General features: G+C 34.0%; 1 pseudogene; it reads right to left on the bottom strand.

Annotated features, from left to right (window-relative positions):
- The window catches only part of LOC149226145 (adenylosuccinate synthetase, chloroplastic-like), a 30,904-nt pseudogene extending 12,261 nt beyond the window's left edge, over window positions 1–18,643 (bottom strand).
- Window positions 18,644–19,482: the final 839 nt, after the last annotated feature.

The raw sequence follows: 19,482 nt of genomic DNA, 5'->3' as shown, positions 1-19,482 counted from the left end.
ATCTGTCAAAGAGACAAGTCTATACCTACCTCATCATCTCATCCATGTGCTTCCCATGGTCATAAACCAATCAGCCACCATGTCCATCAAAAGTGGTTAAGTCTCATAATCTCAACCCATGCTGAAGTGTTACCACCAAGGCATAATCATCACTACAACCACATCGACTCTAAATTGTCTCGTCTCTATCATATCCATCAAGTCACTCCTCATGAAGACACCCCATAAATGTGCCCAAAAGTACGCATCCCATACTGCATCATAGTTAGGTACAGCTCTGACCTCAGCTCCTCAATGAACTAGATACTCCAAGACAACTATAACATGAAGTCTCCATCATCTACAAGTCTCTCAAGTCACCATGAGCTCCCATGAACCATCCCCATCCAACATATTCGACAAGAATACTTGTCTCGATCTCAAGTGCCACTACAAGATGCCTCTGCACTCCTTGTGGTATGAATATTCTCATAGGCTGCTCATAAAAGAACCATGGTCTTGTTTTACAAATGTGCACAACATCCCCATTGGCTCATTTGTAAAATGTCTCCACGTAGCCTTAGAAAGTCCATCTAGACAAAATCCCTATTTTGGCACTTATCCCTAGATGCCCATAAGTGACATCTCTGTAAGTGCTCCTGCATAATGTCCCTTCTAGAAGTCTGCCATGCTCCATCTATCCAAGTTGATGTCCATGACTCTAGCTGCCCATGTTGTCTATCTGAGTGGACTCATCACAACTATGGTCATGTCATCCTCTTCCTCAACATGGTTTAGTGCCCTCAGTCACTTAAACATCATATCACATTATATAATATCACAGGTTCCTTCCATCATCGTTGCCTCCCTCACTAAAGGTCCACCAAGACTGCCTTTTGGTCTCAGCCATGAAGAAGTCCACCAAAATATCATATCATCATAACTGTGGTGTGCCCACTCTCTAATTTGTCCATGAGTCATGTTGGGAACTTAGCCAATTTTCCATATGGCTAAGAATGACTCATCCTCCATAAAGATTATCATGTTCCTCCATTGTCACGAGAATTTTCACCTTCTTCCATAAGGTCACAAATTTCCCCAACAAGTCCTACAAAAATCCATGTTCCTAGCAACAATGCATAATGTCTCATCATAGTCATCAATTGTAAGGTTGTCCATTGCATTGGGAAACTCCTTTTTCCCTTCCCTGCATATTTCCCATCCTCCAAAAGTTCCATTGAAACATAATTAACAACAATACTTACTTCATCATGAGGCTTCTCCATGTGAGTGCCTTCATCCATCAATTGTTGTAGTATGTACGATCCTGGTCCAACTTGGGAAATCAATGGTGCCTCGAGTTATTCCTCCATCGTTGACACATCTGCAAGATCCTCTTCCTCATACATCACGCCTTTTTCTTCTTCCCGCAATCTGCAACTACATCCTGCTCCATTTCCCAACTAAGTCAAATAAGTTCTGCAATAACATTCCCCTCCAAGAGTTCAAGTTCATCTTGAATCTATGGGTTCTCCTCTTCCATACGCCTCAATTTATATAAGGTCAGCGAGAGCCTCCCATGTCATTCTTCCCATCTTGCCATGTCTTGTCATTCAGCTTGGCCCAAGCACAACTATGTCGCACCTAAGTGCCCAAACTTCAATTCCAACTACAACCCTGTCGTCATTTCTCTGCTTCACAAGCTTCAATCTACAAAGCTCTATGGAAAGAGGGCTTTGATACCATCTGTCATTCCCCTATCTCGGTGGTAGTCTTCGAACCACACATAGGTGGATGCAGTACGACGTACTTTTTATTTTCACCAATACTAGAGTACATGGAGTACGCTAACTCCAACACTTGGTTAATTTTCCAAACTAGTGTTCACAATAATGCAGTGGATTAACAATTTATCTTCTTCAATTATCTTTTATCAATGTGCAGCAAAAATCACAATAATCATACAAGTACACCCATACATACATGGGAGGGGAAAATCCCGTAAAGTATGCCCAATAATAATATATGTACAAAATGAAAGTTTTACACTAAAATCATGTAGCCAACAACTCAGCCTGCACACTTCACCAATTTACCAAAATTTATGCCACAGTCGTGCAACACACTTGCTTCCATGCCCACACTATACAAATGCTAGAAACCCCAAATTTCGTCTCAGCGTAACATTCCCTGACCGGATTGTTCAGCCCGGTCCAACTTGTTTTTGCAACCTGCACACTGTCTACCCATTGTACCATGTGCCTGTGTTGTCGCACTGCTCTACCGCAGCCTACACGACTCTTGCAAAAACTTATTAAAATGAGGCAAATAAGTTAGATGGTTCCAATTATGTAAATTGGAAATTTAAATTACAAATTTTAATTGAAACCTACAATATTTGATCGATATCGTATGGAGATGAAGGGAAGCGACATGTTGCTGCATGTGCAAAATATCCATCGATTCAAGATTGGGAGAATCAGGAATAAGGTGAAAGTTTTGTTAAGGATGTCTATAAAGGACAATATCATTCCCCATATTTGTGATTGCAAGACCTTAAATGAGACATGTACAACACTTAAAGACATGTATGAGTCTAACAATACAAATTGAGTCCTCTCTTTAAAAGGTAAGCCCTTCTCCATTAAGATGGAAGAAAATGAAACCATTAGTAACTTTATTTCAAGAATTAAATATTTGAAAGATAAGTTGGGAGACATAGGAGAATTGGTATCTAGCACTAATCTTGTAACCATAACTTTAAATGGAATGGTATATGAATATCGGATGTTCATTATAGGTCTCATAGCAAGGGAGAAAGATCTCTCTTTTAATGAGTTGGAAGACATATTAATATAGGAGGAAGAGAGGCAAAGAAATCTAAGCCCTCAAAATTCAGATATGAAATTAATAGTGAACAGGAAACAACCTTCCGAGGGAAAGTCATGGGAAGGAAGCAAAGGAGGAAAGCCATAAAAAGGAAAGTTATATTTTGGAAAACCTTCTTGTTGAAAGCCTCAACCAGGTATGATACCTCCAAAATCTTATGTTAGAATGAAATTTTTGTTAGAAATACTAACAGGGGAGGGGGGAATCAGTATTTCATGGCCAATCAAATTTTAATTTGGTTTCTTTCCAAAGTTACCTTGACCCATTATTTCATTTACAACACAATATGTTGTAGGTATATGCATATTCAGCAACCATAAGAAGTATTCGACATAAGAGAAAATAAACCATAAAAATATGACACATCATTAGCATATCAACACATAAGGACACCAAAGCTTTAGATGGAAACTCAAAACGAGAGAAAACCACCGTTTTTGTAGTCTATGTCTCCTTTCTTATTATAAAGAAAACATTTCATTACATCTTACACTGACCTAGACCCTTACCAGTGCACATGCTCTTGCCTACTAAAGGCTATAACCTCCTATTTTCTCTAGCTTCGACTAGAAGGAAGCTACTACTCCCTGATCAAATTTACCATATCCTACTTGAAGGAATCTACCACTCCCTTACTGAAGGCTCCAACCATCAATACATTTATGGACCACATTTCATCATCTTTCACACTAAATCCACTTGAATCAATCACAAACCAAAACCTACAGGCCACGTTTGATCCAATTTTCAAACTGGACCCACATAAACCATTATAATCACTGAATAACTAAATACCAAGATATCAATAACCTCTCACTGAAAAATATACCAAGTAAAGTCCTTTCAAATACCAAGTCAAACACTTTATTCATCAACACTATCAATAACAAACCAAAGCCAAATATATCATCATCATACTCATCGAGCCATTTAGCTCTCAACAATATCAAAAACTACTCTGAATGTATAAGATAATAAGATCTGTCATTTTCAATTTGTATAAATTTGATAGAAATTGCAACTACTCAAGATTTCAACCTGAAAATAAGAGACATGATTCTATTCTACTGATCTCTGAAATGGAAATAAAAATTTAGAACAACATTCGTAGACGTGCAGTAAGAAAAACAACAAATACATAGTCATTTATAGGGGAACTAAATGGCCCTCCAAATTAGACACAAATTAAGGTCCGTATAACCTTTCTTAGACATATAAAGGCTATATTAAATCTCTCCTTTTACAGTTAATAATTTTTTTTTAGCTTCAATATGTTCTTATGAAGGTTTAAAGATAATTGCATATTATGTGCCTAAAATTATTTATTTTTGCAGAATATTGGGAGAATATTGAGTAAATTATGAATGAGATAATATAGGGACTTGATTCATACTACAGGATGGACCAAGATTGGATAATAAATGAATAATATACTATGAAAGTATTGAACGAATCTTGGAGCTCCACTGATCTAGAAAATCTAGGAATGTGTTCCCTCTCATTAGATGAAGATTCTTAGTGTTGGGAACCAGATGTAATTTTTGAGAGATTTGGGAGGGGAAGTTGTCTCATTTCAAGGAGGATGTTTCCCCATATATTTTTATAAGTACCAATTCAAATTTTCCTCTAGGGGCGTGTATTTGTTAGTTTTATTGTGGAGAAAAGTTTTTATTTAACAACTCCACTTTCATTTCTAGCAGAGATGTACTTGGATTGATTCAAATAATGAAGTTTGGTGTCATTTTTAGATTCTAAAGATTGGATTCCTTCATAAGAATATGCGTATCTTTGGGTTTGACCATCCCAAGAGCCCTAGAGCCCTGTTGAACAATTTCTTTATTTCCTTTGAATGTCTTTTTCACTTCCATCTCTTATTTTTGCATTTTACTATTCAACCTTCTTTTGTTGTAGGTCATATTGGTTAAATGATGTTAGGTCCCTAGAGTGCTGGTGTAACCCGTTATTGCTATTAGTGCAACCCCCTTATTGTATTATTGTACCCATATAATCCTCATGTTATTATTATTATGCCCCATAGAAGCCCACTATTGTTATTGTTGTGCCCCTACAATATTATTGTTATACAAGCTTTGATTGTATTAGACCCCTTAGACTCCTATATATAGAAAGAAGGTATTTTCATTTGTATCATCCAAGAATTTTTCATTTGTGTAATGTAAAGGAGGTTTCCCCCTCAAAGAGGCTAATTTCTAAGTGGTTGATCTATCTTTCCTACCTTTTTGTGAGTTGGTTTCATAACATTTGGTATAAGAGGTTTGGATTCCAGGGTTTCGCTGCTCCAAATAGGTCATCGTGGAATTTTCACTATAATTGTTTTTCTATGAAGTTTAAGAATCTAGAAACAAAATCAATTTGATTCAAAATCTCGATGATCCTCGATTCCCAATTTCAGATCTTGTCTCGCTATATTTTAGGAGATATGATCTGTGGAGGTTAAGGTTTTTGCAAGCTCCAAATTTCCATCTCAATCTGGTCATCGTGGCATTTTCACTATAGTTTTTCTTATACAAAGGTTCGGGCTCTTAAATTAAAACACCATTGAGTCGAAAACATGGTGAAGCTTGGGCCTGAATTTTAGATCTTTTTTTGATATGTTTTCAAAGATATGGTCCAAGAAATTTAGGGTTTTTGTAGGCTCCCGAATTACATCCCAAACATGTGATCTGGGGAAAATCCTCATAACTTTCTCTCTGAGCATCAGATTGAAATTTTGTAAGAATTTATATAAATATAATGGACTGTAGCTTTCCATGTATCGGTTTTAGGTCTGAAGGTCAAAAAAGTGACACATGGTAGGTCATACAAGTTCGCTCTACTGAACTAGTCTATAATGAGGTCATCATAGGAGATTTGGCAAAACACTTTATTGAATAATCCAGTATTGATCAGACTAGTGGGGTTAGAAAGAGGACTTAGGCTGCTACCATAGGCCAAAAGATTAGAACTTGAAGATCTGAAATTACATAGTTATAGTCGTTGAAATATCAAGCTCCTAAAACCAAGAAAAATAATGACTCGAATCCAGAAAATAGAAACACCTAGTAAGAAAAATTGGATGGATGATTTGAAGAATCCAATTGAAGACACGATAGATAGTTTTATATGTTCCATGGAAGCTAATATCGATGGAATGAAAGAATATTTGAAGAAATACATGGAAGGTTTGAAGCAAGGTTGGACAAAACTCCTACAAGAAAGGCCTCCTAATGATGAAAAGGTAGTAGAGGAAACTCATGATGAGAAAAAAAAATGTTAATCATGATTCCATAGAATCTAACATTGGATTGAAGACCCACCATATTCAAAAGATCGATATGAGGAAGTTTGATGGCAAGGATCCGATAACATGGATACTATAGATGGATAAATATTTTCATCTACATGATGTGCAACTGTTACAAAAGGTACTTATTGGATCTTTATATTTAGGACCGAATCAATTTTTATGGTATAAAGGGATTTGTTCTCGTAAACAACTTGTCACTTGATCATTTTTCACAGAGGAAATGATAGCACATTATGAGGATATAAAGAGCAACACCTTCTTTAGCCAATTCATAAATCTCAAACAAAATGGTTCAATGGCAGAGTACATTGAGGACTTCCAAAAATTGAATATAAGGGTAAATGATATTCCAGAGAAGCAACAGATCGATGTATTCATAGGGAATATAAAGGATAACATTCAACATGAGGTTCGTCGTTGGGAACTTGATTCATTGGAGAAGGAATTTAGGTTGGAAAGGAAAATTGAAAGAAAAATTATGGCAACAATAAATCCTATCACTCACAATTATAAAGATGGAAGTGTTGTTGCTCCTAGCCTTGCACAACCTAGAAGTTTGACACCACAACAATTTGAAGAAAAGGGAGAAAACAACCCTTGTTAGAGTTGTGATAGAAAATACACTAAATGTCATAAGTGTGCTGAGAATAAATTATTTTACATTGATTGTGAAGAGGAGGAAGAAAAGGATCAAGAAACGTCAAAAGAAGAGGATATACACCAGGAACCAACCCTAGAGAAAGAAGAAATGAATCTGACCATATCTTGTAATGAATTAGAAGGAATTACCACTCCTCAAACTGTCAAGATAGAAGGACATATCAAGAAGAAAAAGGATAACCTCACTTTCGCACAAAATGGAATGAAGCAATAGGAAGATAAACATTGTAGCGAAAGAAGTTTTGGTATAGGTGACTGGGTATTTTTAAAAATACAACCATACAAACAAGTGTCCCTCAAGAAAGCTAAGAAGGATAATAAATTATAACCAAAGTAATATGGTCCTTACAAGGTGCTGCAAAAGATTGGTACTATGGCATACAAATCTGAGCTTCCTGCATCTTCCTGAGTGCCCCTAGTTTTCCATGTTTCATGCTTAATGAATGTTATAGATGACAAGCTCTGAGTTCAAAAAATATTGTCGGAAAGTCTTGACGAGGAAGAAAAAATCATATTGGAACCTGAAGAAATCATAGACATAAGAACTTGACAGCCATGAAATCGATCAATTTCATAGTATCTCATCAAGTGGAAGAACTTACCCATTGAAGGTTCCACATGAGAAGATGAGAATTTTATACAGAAGCATCCAAAACTACTCAAGTGTTGAGGACAACACTGTTTTAAGGAGAGGGGCATGTTAGGTCCCTAGACTACTAGGGTAACCCCTTATTGTTGTTAGTGCAACCCCCTTATTGTATTATTATAAGCATATAGACCCCATGTTGTTATTATTATGCCCCATAGAAGCCCACTATTGTTATTGTTGTGCCCCTACAATATTATTTTTATATAGGCTCTGATTGTATTGGGACCCCTTAGGCTCCTATATATAGAAAGGAGGTATTGTCATTTGTATCATCCAAAAATTGTTCATTTGTGTAATGTAAAGGAGGTTGCCACATCGAAGAGTCTTATTTCTAAGTTGTTGATATATCTTTTCTATAATAGAGTTCAGGCTTTTGTGATCCATATCAAGTTAGAGAGAGATTCTTCGGTGAAAATCACATGGAAAACCATTTGTCGACGCGTTTCGAACCAACTAGTGTGGTTCATCGTCAGGACAAGTTGAAGAAACAGATCCAGCTTAGCATGTTAAATAGTTTGAGCGGAGCCTCCAACGGCTAACTAGACCAACGGCTAGTTTGACTCTAGGACCGGGATCAAAATTATTATAATAGTTTAATTAGTAAGATTAAGGACCAAAAAAATATATAATATATTTATGAGGGGAATAAAGTTCAAAAATATTATTAAAAATTATAAGCTAATTAAAATATAGAAGGAAATTTAGTTGAATAAAGGACCTTAAAAGCCTAAGTAATATATAAATTAATCTTATTAAAAATATTAAAAATTATAAATTAATTAATAAATAAATGGAAAAATAAATAAAATCAAAAGGAGGATAGGTTAGTTAGAAAAATTAGTTAAAATAATAATAATAATAATAATAATAATAAAACTAATAAATAAAATTAAAATATAAATAAATAAATAAATAAAAATAAAATAAAATAAGTGATCCCAAGTGGGATTTGAAACGTTGGTATAAAGATGTTAAAACTGTGGATTCTCCGATCAATGATTCAAAAGACACAAGCCACAGATCTCTTAAATCCAAAAAAAGTAAATAAATCAGTTAAACAATAATAAATAAAATTAACAATAAAGATAAAAATAAAATAATAATAAATAAAGGACCTTCAATTCTAAATTAAATGCCTATAAATTAATCTTATTTAAAAATATTATTAAAAATTAATAATTAAATGGAAGGATAGTTATATAGAAGATCAAAAGGAGGTTAGGTTAGTTAGAAAAAAGATAAAAAGTCTAGAAAATAAAAATAAATAAATAAAAATAAAAAAGTAAATAAATAAATAAATCAATGAATAAATATTAAATAAATATAAATTAGTTAATCTAAATTAGTTAATAATAATAATTAGTAAATACATAAATAATAAATAAGTAAAATTAACAAAAAAGAATTCAATAAAAATAAAATACAAAAATAAAATAGTAAAGTAAAAAACCTAAAGAGGAGGGCAGAAAACAAACTAGGAAGAGAGTGCTGGGACCCAACACCTACTGATTTTCCAGCCATCCTCTCTATTGAGATTGCATGGCCTTTTTTCAATCTCAAGCACTTCCCTAAATTTACGATGATGGAAATGTGAAACCTTAGGAATAACCCAAGCCTCCTCAATACAAACATGATGATTGGTTTTTTCAGCACGTTCAGCTAAAGCGGAAGACTTAGCTCGCCTATGTTTAAGGTCCGCTGCGTGTTCGCTAATCAACACTATATCTTTTCTATCTTTTTGTGAGCTAGTTTCATAACAAATGATAGAAGTGATTTGTTTGTTGGGTTATTAATAGAGTCACAAGAATGGTTCATCCTTAAAACACCTTTGAAAATTCATATTCATCATTGAGCTACTTGGATTGGTTTACTAGTTCATAAATCTAGACTTTCTAGAAGTCTGTTGTAGCAAAATAGTAGTAATTTCATTCTATTTAGCATAGAAACTTTCCCTTAGTCTACTTGGATTGGTTTACTAGTTCACAACTTCAAATTTCTTTGAAAAATTTTAGAGGACTTTATCAATCACTCTCTTATCTAAGATGCCATCATCATATTTTCCCAATTAATTAACAATGTCCATGACCTGAGTCATAAAACTATTGAGAGTTTCAATATCTTTCATTTTTAGATCCTCAAAATCTCTACTCAAGCTCTGTAACTTAACATTCTTCACTTTGGATAAACCTTTGATAACATGTTCCAAGAGTGTCCCAAACCTTCTTTGAGGAGTCTACGTTTGTCACCTTTGGTAATATGATGCCATTTAATCCTTGTTCAATAATACCAAGAGATTCATTATCCTTCTTTTTATTCTCCTTCAAAAGTGTTTTCTCATCACTCATTAGAGCCATTTGTCACAAATCCCCAAATATCATGATAATGTAGCAATGTTCTCATTCTAATTTATTTTTTCTTAATCAAAATAGGAACATGTGATTGAGCCATACTAATGCTTGATGCCATTTCAATTAAGCTTCTAGCTGGTTGAAATCTTCAGATGGAGGGAAAGATCACTTACTAGCTCTAATAGAAAATAGAAAGAAAGAGGAAATAATGGAAAACACATCTACATGTACCAAGTAACAAACATATTTTGAACATTAAAAAAATTACCATAAAATAGTATAAAAATTGTGACATATAAAACACAATATTTTATCAATTCTATTAGCCTTTGTAACAAATTTCAATTCTGTTCACAACAATAAGTTATAAGATAATCGTGACAATAGCTAATGGAGTTCAAAAAATAGTAAGAGAAAACACAGTTGTAGCAACAAACCAACGAAGTTAAAACAACAATATCCTACAACCAATAGAGTTGCAGCAGCAATAATAGCTACAATTAGTGGAGTTGCAACAACATAGTTACAACAACATATAGCAAACAAAGTTACAATAATGTACAATGAACTAAGTCGCAACGAAAGAAAACTATAGCTGAGTCACAGCAACTTTGAGCTACAACTAAAAAAAGGTACTCTTTTTTTATTCCTCTCTTTGTTGTTCCTTTTGTTGCATTCAACCATATTTATACATAAACTTCAATCGGTTAATTTTAAAAGTAAATAAATTTCCCCTTTGTTGATAACCCTTTTATTCTCGATTAGGCAAAAGGACAAAGAAGAAATAAATTTTGTGGTGGTGCCACCCCTTAGATTTCAATGACCTAAGGTGTTGTAGGTCTTCATGATTTCATGTTGTTCCTTCAAATTTCAAATAGATGAGGTGGTTGTACTCTTCACAATTTCAACCACCGGTGAAATAATTATTTTTACTATCACAACTGTGTTTCGACCGCAAGATGTGAAAATTAAATCTCCCCTTGATCATATGTGATATGTATTTGGATACCATGCAAAACTTCATTAAGGAGGATATTAATTATATCATGGAGGGCCAAAGAATATTTTTTTAATATGTTTTAAAAGTTCAATTCCTTAGGGATTTACTACATTAGAATTTTGATGCAGAGGTTAGTATGGGGAAAAGGTCCCATTCTTCAACTCACTATTATCAAGGACGGGGGAATTAGTCCTTAAAATATTAATATTTGAGGCAAGGGAACAAAAATTTTCATGGACGACTACTTGAACTGGTTGGATTCTTGGAATCCAAAGTTCATGGTGTTCATTTGTTTTTGAAACTAGTTTTTTTGAATGAGAAACAAATCCATGCATTGGTTTTGGGCTTAGAGAAGAGTAGGTATTAGGCCATCAGAATCTAATAGATGAAAACAATGTAAACTTTGAAATGAGAACTATAAACTCAAAACGGTATCTCTAGCCAAAAAACCTCGAAAAAACATCAAAAACAATGCCAAAAATGAAAAGTGTGTATACTGGAACGATGGTTTTTTTTTAGGGTCAATTTTGAAGATGTTTTAAAAATGGTAGTGAAAACAAAAATTTCGAGCAAAAACACCCTGAAAACGAAAAGTGTTGATACTGGAATGATGTTTTTTTCTAGGGTCAAATTTTAACATTTTTAAAAAATGATAGTAAAACAGAATTTTTATGTGCAATAAAACAATTGTTTATGAGGAAAAAAACACACTAATGTTTTTGGTAGAATAACATTTTTCTTTCTAAGTATAAATTAAACATGTTTTAGTAATGACCATAAAGTTAAAATAATGGGATCTGAAATACATTAAAATTCTATTAGTTTTCATCCATCTTGTTAAACATATAATAACATCACACTAGAGATTTCTCAAATTCTAGTTCTTTTCAACCAAACATTAAAGATACAAAAAAAATTTGAATTTTTTCAACCATAAAATTAAAAAACCATGACATTATGGACAAATTACATGACTAAATTAATCAAAATGTCATTATTTATATATTGAATGAAACATATAATATCTCTCTAATTGAATGTTGCATTGTAGATATTCTAAACAATAAAAATCATCATAATTAAGACATATAATCCAACAACATAAAAATGACTCATAACTTCTGATTTAACACCATATGGAAATCAAAATTTTTATTTCAAGATATAATGCAAACATCAGTTATATAAACTGTCTTAGACAATTATTCAAAATCACTCATATTTTCTTGCACACCATCAGAATTCACATCTTCAAATGAATGACTGGATGTAGACGAAGATGTTCCATATTCTTCTCTTTCATCAACTAGTGCCCCATTTGAGTCGACATGCATACCCACCATTTTAGGTTTCAAAATTCTTCTAGATATATGACTGGTTTCAGCAGATTCCCATCCCAACACTGTTCCTTCTAGTAACAACCTTTTAAGAATCTCTATCGTCTTGAAGCGAAGATTTCCTCTCTTTGTTAAATTGAAATCATAAACAAGTATGTCAACATCCTCCAATTTTAAGAGGTTTATGTGGTGGCGATTTATATTTGTACCATTTATTTTTCTCTTTCCGCCAATTTTTTGTCAACTACCATCCCTAGCTTATAAACACCATTTAATGGGTGTGTATTTGTGGCATACCAATGTCATTCAACACCTGTAACATCCTCATTTTCTCTAAAGACCTTTATAACCTTAGCAACCCAGAATGGATATCCATTTGGATCTCCATCTGCTAGCACTGCGATCATGCAACCCTCCTTAATATCATCTACTGAACCTATGTAAAGGTCTTCTATGGCTTCATGTTGTGCACAAGATCTTTTGGAACCAATATACATCTCTCTTTCCTCTGCCTGTGAATAATTAATAATACCTTGAGATTAGCGTTGTTCAACAATGTTTATTTCCTCATGTTCATTTGACACATTTTGTGGCCAAATAAATGGATTTTTCAAAGGTATATCTTCATTTGTTGTTGTTGAAATGATATCACTTTGATTATTGAAAAATGACTCCCACCAAACTGAATCAACAATGTCAAAGTACTCATATGTATATCTAATACATTTTTTAGTTTCTTCTAGGCAATTAGAATAATTTATATCCCTATTCTGTCTGCGTGCATTATGAACTTCACCAATTGGTTGTAATAAAAATATTTTTGATGCAAATATTGGATGATCTGGAATGAACTTCAGAATTTCCAAACCTAAGGATGGTGTCCATTCTGCAGTAGTTGAATAATTCTTGCCCCATATTAGTGTTTTCCCATCAATTTTTTTGATACAAAATTGACGTTGGAAGCTCATGTCATTAAGTTTCTCAATGCATTTCTCCTCACCATGCGATCCCAGAATAAACCTTCGCATGTCAACAATTTCTTGTATGATTTCTTAATACATTCAATTAATGATGGCAAGCTCCCAACTTCCTTCCTCCTCAATGTGACTAAAAACTGACTGACAGGGAAAATTTTAAGAACCCCCATGGTATATAGGAAGAATGGAAGGCGATTTTATCAATAATATGATATGTATATATAATTTTTTGGCGAATCTCTCACCAATTATATATGAAATTACATATCGATAACCTAGTGGGTGTAGGATAAAATTCACCCATGCCATTCACAGAAAGCATGAGAAAAATCCTATACTTGTCCAATGTCTATCCTTTAACCATTCACCTTAAGATGTTTTTACAATATAGTTTCCTAAGTCTATTTAATATCTTCATTATCATAAAAACCAACCTATATCCATCTTAACTCCACATTTACCACTCTTAGGGGGATGAAATCTATTTATCCCTCTGAGCACTTGGTAGACCAAGAATTAAGATGGATCTAAGATGATAGAATTTCCCCTTTAAATATTTTATGCTCACATGAGTACCATGGTATTACCATGGATCAATACCATGGGTTATCATAAACTTGGGGCTTAAAAATTACTATTAGTAATTTTTAAAAATTAATAAAATTAATAGTTGATTTTTTTTTTTTTTTTTTTTTTAACCAAGCTAGAATGTTTAACATATATTAAATTACAACATCCATTTTTACTCTTGATCAGATCAAATATTTTTTCACTCTATGCTAGTTTGCATATCACGATATTTGATACCTCTCGGGGGTTAGTAGATGCAGAGTAAAGACGGATCTATGCTGTTTTAATTCCCCCATTTAAATAGGCTACATTCCAAGTGAATACCATGGGTTAATACCATGGGTTAATACCATGTGCCATTTTGGTGAATACCATGTGCCATTTTTGTTTTTATTAATACTAATATTAGGGTTAATAATGTTTTTTTGCATGGTATTAATAACAATCTAGTCCATGGTATTTGTCCCATAGTATTTTTCCCATAGTATTTTTCCCATAGGTTTATGGACTAAATATAAAAAGAGGTTTTATTTATTTACCATGCGTCTAGTTTATTTATATTTTTATTTATTTACCATACCTTTTAAGTAAGTATAAAAAGACGTTTTATTTATTTACCATACCTCCACTTTACTTATATTTTTATTTGTTTACACCCTTGCATGTATATAAAGTGACTTATGGAGTAAATATAAAAAATGTTTTATTCATTTACCATACCTCTCATTTATTTATATTTTTATTAATTTACCATACCTCTTTTATAAATATGGTAGTTGGGCTTTTGGCCCATAGGATTCAGTTAAATAAAACCTATTCTTGAAAATGAGCGAATGGATTCACTTAAATAGAACCTATTCTTGAAAATGGGCGAATGTAAGGTTGTAACTCCTAATTTCAAGGGCTAAATTTACCTTTTTTACCCTCTCCCTTGAAATAAGGTGGGCTATTTGAGGTGATTTGTAAAAATGTACTATGATACGAAATATTCGCCCACTAAAAATTTAAAACCCCTTAATTTCGCCAAAGGGTGAACATTCCCCCTAAAATTTTCTATGCTGACTGAACATCTGATCAATATGGTCATGAGTGTGCCCAACAAGTAGGAAACCAATCTTTACCTTATAAAAAATTCTCATTTCAACAAGCATGTTTAGATATCCAAAGACAACCTGATTTTTGTTTTCACGGCAAGTGTTGTCCAATTGTAGATACAAAACGTCAGGAAGATCACCAGACCAATGAGAAAGCACATCATGAATTATGGTTATTGTTAGATTTGCATCATTATGAATATTTGGAGCTGTGAAGTACACCCTTGGCAACATTTTCCCATTGAGGACCATACAATTGACCAAGTGATATTGAATAAAATTTTCCTCCTGTAAATTTTTGGGTGTGCGAACAAAATGTGGTAAAAGTGTTGTCTTCTAGTCCATACCATCAATTATCAAACCCAAATATTTATTTGGATTATCATAACACTTCTTTTGATGCTTGTACAACTTTTTCGTTTCACTTGTTTGTTATTCGCGATGCTCCTAAAGGTCTTTGACAATTGAATCTACACAAGATAAAAGAAAGCCATTAAGGGATATGTTTTCATAGTTGATGACTATACAATTTTAAAAGTTAAAGTTATGAATGCTTACCTCTTTCTGACCCTTCACATTTGTCCCTTTTTGATTTAAGAGAAGCACATGTATTGCAAATCCCCATCCTTGTCTTCTTAGGAATATGGACATCGTTGAATTCTTTCTTCCATACCTTCACAAAATATTGATATGTAATAAACCGATCATGTCCCTCAGCACCTTTTGCATATTCTTTGTATAAGTTGTAGACTTCTTGTCTCGAAAATTATTTGGAATATGTATTGTCTCTCTATTTGACATACACTCTCCATGCTTTGAAAAGAAATCTTTCATCAATGACATTGTAGTATTTGATAATGGCATAAACTATTGTTTATGACGTACTTCTGAATAAAATGTGGGATCCTTTTCCAAATTTTCTTGGATTCTCGAGAGACGAAAATTACCCATCGAATGAAACATTTTGAAAACCTTTCTACATATAAATAAAGACCCAATATGATAATCATAACCTGACAATGTATATTGCATGCACCCAACTAAATATGAATTTTGTATGCTTTTATTCATTGACAAATATCTCTTCCTTTTCTCTAATGCAAATTTGAAATCCATATGTTTCAAGCAATCATTTTTACAACATTCGCTTGAAATGAGAGTGCTGATAGAACTTCTTCTCGTAAGATATTCTACTCTACCCCTTGTATAACTAGAAAATCTTACATTGATATGAAAAGGTCTGCTCCTACTCCTCCATACAATATTTCTTGGCAACATCTCCATCATTGGATCATCATTTGTATAAGAATTTTCATCATCATTCTGAGGAATGTTATCCACACTATGATCAATTGTGCTTTTGAAATACTGACTTGGAGGATATTCTTCATCTTCCCCTTCTTCAGTGCTATTGTCATAGTCCTTAAAATTGGGACTAAATGGAAAATTTGACTCAATATTTATTGGATATTCTTCCTCATGTGAATTGTCAGTGCTACTCTCATAGTCCATAGAATTAGCACTACGTCGAAAATGTGACTGTTTACTTACTGAAAATGCTACATCCTGTCCTTTGTCACTGCTACTCTCATAGTACTTAGTATTAGGACTAAGTGCTTCATCTTGTCCTTCATCACTATTGCTTTCATAGTCCATAGGATGAGGACTAAGAGGACACCATGACACTCCATTCTTTTGAAATTTTTCATGATGCTCTTCATCATTGCTTCTCTCATAGTCCATAGGATTAGGACTAAGTGGACACTATGACACTCCATTCTTTTGAAATTCATCATCATACTCTTCATCACTGCTTCTTTCATAGTCCATCAGATTAGGACTAAGAGGACACCATGACACTCCATTCTTTTGAAAACTTTCATCATGTTCTTCATCACTGCTGCTCTCATAGTCCATAGGATTAGGACTAAGTGGACATTGTGATACTTCATTTTTCTGAAATTCTTCATCATGTTCTTCATCACTACTGCTTTCATAGTCCATAGGATTAGGACTAAGTGGACATTGTGACACTCTATTCAGCTGAAATTCTTCATCATTGTTTCTCTCATAGTCCATAGGATTAGGATTAAGAGGACACTGTGACACTCCATTATTTCGAAATGTTTCATCATGCTCTTCATCACTGCTGCACTCATAGTCCATAGGATTAGGACTAAGTGGACACCGTGACACTCCATTCTTTTGAAATTCATCATCATGCTCTTCATCATTGTTGCTCTCATAGGCCATAGGATTAGGACTAAGAGGACACTGTGACACTCCAATCTTTTGAAATTTTTCATCATGCTATTCATCACTACTACTCTCATAGTCCTTATGATTAGGACTAAGTGGACACCGTGACACTCCATTCTTTTGAAATTCGTCATCATGCTCTTCATCACTGCTACTCTCATAGTCCATAGGATTAGGACTAAGTGGACACCGTGACTCTCCATTCTTTCGAAATTTGTCATAATGCTCTTCATCACTGTTGCTCTCATAGTCCATAGGATTAGGACTAAGTGGACATCGTGACACCCCATTCTTTTGAAATTCGTCATCATGCTCTTCATCATTGTTGCTCTCATAATCGTTAGGATAAGGACTAAGTGGAAATCTTGACTCTTTATTTATTTGAAATTCTTCATCCCCTCTTTCATCAGTGCTGCTTTCATAGTCCTTAGGATTAGGACTAAGTGGAAGAATTGAATTTCTATTCATTGTGGAATAATTTCCATTATATTCATCAATATGAATAGAGTTGTTACGTGGCGAAGATGTTGATGCTTCACAAAGCGAAACTTCACTATCAGAAGAATCCATCCCTTTCAATTAAGAGAGGTTGAATGATACAAATGCAGACTCTCCTAATGATATTATATAGCCTAAAGAATGAAATTTTCCCTCAAAAAAATTTGGCTAAAATGTTTCCCTCCAAAAATTTCGTTTCATGTATTTCCCTCCATTATTTTATTCTACAATTTATTGAAAAATTTTAAATAATTTTTTTTTTTATTTTTTTTATTTTTATGAAATAAATCTTTATATTTAAAATTGTAAGCTAAATCTTTTACCTAAATTAATTTAATAGTTAAACTATATAATATTTACTAGACAATTGCATGTTTTTTTAAATTTTTATCATACCTTCTAAAACAAATTAATCCCACATTCACTGTGTTGCAAAACAATTCCATCATATTCGCTTTATCATAGTTTCCTATATTTCCATAACAAAATTAACATGTTAAATTTTTTTATAAGAAATTAATCCCAAATTAACCCTACGGTAAAACATTTTCATAATTTCACCTATATAATAAATTTCATTATCACTATTACTCACATCACATCAAAGTTTTCTGAGGTTCGTTAAAAGCCTTGGAGTGAATTTGTGGAGTAGCTACATTGCTATCAACAACATATTCAACAGAGGATTCTTGCATTTGAAAGGTTAGTTATTTTTCTACTTTGCAAATTTTAAAATTAAGTAAGTTTAATGAAGTTCAATTTCTTTCTTTAAATTAAAAATTTTTGTGGGCCAAATTTGCCCACTACATTCATAGTGGGCATGGTGGGCCTGGTAATGCTCACGGTTGCCAAACAGGCCCATAGGTTACGGGTGGTGGGGTTGGCTACCCAGCATCTCACCCCACCCCAGCAGCCCAACGGCCCGCGGGGGTGGCAAGGTGATTGTCGGAATCTCCTAGCCACCCTCGCGGGTCGTTGGGCCATCGAGTTGGGACGAGGGGTTGTGGACAACCTCCACCCCACCTTGGCAGCCTAACGGCATACGAGGGTGGTGGGGCGATTCCCGGAATCACCATGCCACCTTCACGGGCCTTTGGGCCCCCAGTTTGGGGTGGGGATGTGCTTCAGGAGAGGGGATTGTTCGCAGCCATCTGCCCCACCCTTGTAGCCCAACAGTCCGTAGGCGTGGCAAGGATATTCCCGGAATCACCCCGTCACCCCCATCGGTCGTTGGGTTGCCGGGTTGTGGTGGGGCTGGGGTTCGGGAGGGGGGGCAGTTGTTGGGCTGCTAGGCAGGTTGGACCCAACAACCGACTCGATTGGCCAACCGATTTTCAGGTTTATAAAATTCATTATCATTTATCATTTTTGTTGTTAATTTAAATTATTTTTTTGTGATTTACTGATTTATATGTGTCTTTTTTCAGGAAGATTGCATCAGAGAAGATTTTTGTAAATCTTTCTGGACAAAAGACTCTTAAAGGTGGATCTTCAAAAAACATTGGTGAACGAACCCCACCTGAGCTGATCGCTACAAATCTTTCAAGTGCTTCAAACAATAAGAAGTTGATTTCATACTGGAAATAATCAAAAGAAGTGAAACTTCCATCAATTTTCTGGTATGTGAAAGAAAGAGAAAGATAAAATGTGCATATATATCTATATGTTGATACTAATGATAATGGAATTTATGAGGTGATGAGAAAGGTCATAGACATGTGTTCGGTATCAGATAGTGAAGTTGTTTACATACTTACAAAACTGCCCAAGTCACATGAAAGGATTAAATACCAGTTATCATATTCATTGTATGATAGGAGAGAGGTATCTACAAAGTTTTGTAAACAAACCATAAATGAGATGACACAAAATATCGTCAGTATTGTTATTTATATTTGTGTTTTTCGTTCTTGTA

This window comes from Pinus tabuliformis, chromosome J (assembly GCF_031772625.1).
Source record: "Pinus tabuliformis cultivar Carrire ecotype Pingquan chromosome J, CPIR1, whole genome shotgun sequence".
NCBI lineage: Eukaryota > Viridiplantae > Streptophyta > Pinopsida > Pinales > Pinaceae > Pinus > Pinus tabuliformis.
Note: the sequence above shows the minus strand (reverse complement) of the source record. Positions and strands in the feature narration are given on the sequence as shown.